Consider the following 1,390-nt stretch of genomic DNA (forward strand, 5'->3'; position numbering starts at 1 on the left):
AAAAGTCCAACAAAGATATTCATTTAGAATTAAAAATAACTCACCCTGAATTACCATGATAGATATAATGTATGTAATAATCAATACATACATTATGCAACAATGTATGTATTGGATAATGGATAATGTATGTATTGTCCAATAAAAGCATGTCATTAATGAAGGGGGGAGGGTGGGGGACAATCCAGACTTTAAGTTTAGGGTCTGGTTCACAGAGTATGGAGTTAAATTTGTTTCCCAATTATTCAATGAAAAAAAAACTAACCTCAGTTAGATAAAATAAAATTGTAATCAAAACTTTAGGAATAGTAATGATTTCTTTTTTTTTTCTTTCTTTTTTTTTTTACTTTTTTTAAATTAAATAACTCAGTTTTGTCTTGTGAACCCTGAATGGACCATCTTCATCTCCACTGCAAGTGTAGCAAACCAGGCAGCTCCTTTTTTATAGATTACAGTACACTAAAAGGTTGCATTGTGCCCTTCTGTCATGATTTCACCCCTTCAGCTCTATCTTGACTGTGCTGATTACTCATTACCCTCACCTGCACTGTGCTGCTCCCTATTTAAACGGCTGCTCATCACCAGCTCAGTGTGAGATTGTCTGTTGCCACAGTCACAGCTTTCAAGCCTTGTTCCATGTTCTAATGAGTCTCCTGATTTTCTGATTCTGCCTGATTTTTGACCACAGATTTTGGCCTTTTCCCTCTGCTGTTAGAAGATTTCTGACCTCCTGTTGCTGAACCCTGCCTTCAGTTTTCTGTCTATTGGATTTACATTGCCTGAGAAGCTCCCGTGCATGACCCTGAATTGTGTCGACGACTAAGACTCTGGTTTGTGGATTTTGTCCCCGTCATCTGGTTGTCCCCTGAGCCCCCGTGGCCCCCCACTGCCCATTCACCCTCCCCTCCCCAAGCTGGCTTCCCAACCCCTGTGGTTTCCCCATTCCTGACTCACCAGTGTGACCACACCCTGTGGAGCCTCCTCTTCACCCTTATTTTGTAATAAACTTTTGTGTACTGAATACTTGTCTTAGCTGCGTTTTGGGTTCTGGCTGATTTTGCTTGTACATTACACCTTGTTTATATTTTTAATAGTGTAATTCTGTAAAAACAATATGTCTGGTGGTCTAGCTCTGATTTACATATCTTGCTAAATTGCGGGTTTGAATATTGCAATACTTTCCTATAACAAAATAGACCTGCAGAAAGAAATTACTAATATCTTACATATGCATAGTTGTATGCTCTGTATAGAGATTTTCCTTAGCTTTGATTGTATATATCACAATTTTGTAATTTATCATTGTTTATTAAACTCTGAAAGCTGTGTGGCTTTAATAGTCTGTCCTAGAATGCGGTTTGATGTGCCCTTTTTTCTTTTTTTGAGCACC

This window comes from Poecilia latipinna, unplaced genomic scaffold (genome assembly GCF_001443285.1).
Source record: "Poecilia latipinna isolate Pla-1442-1.1 unplaced genomic scaffold, P_latipinna-1.0 Scaffold1419, whole genome shotgun sequence".
Classification (NCBI taxonomy): Eukaryota; Metazoa; Chordata; class Actinopteri; order Cyprinodontiformes; family Poeciliidae; genus Poecilia; species Poecilia latipinna.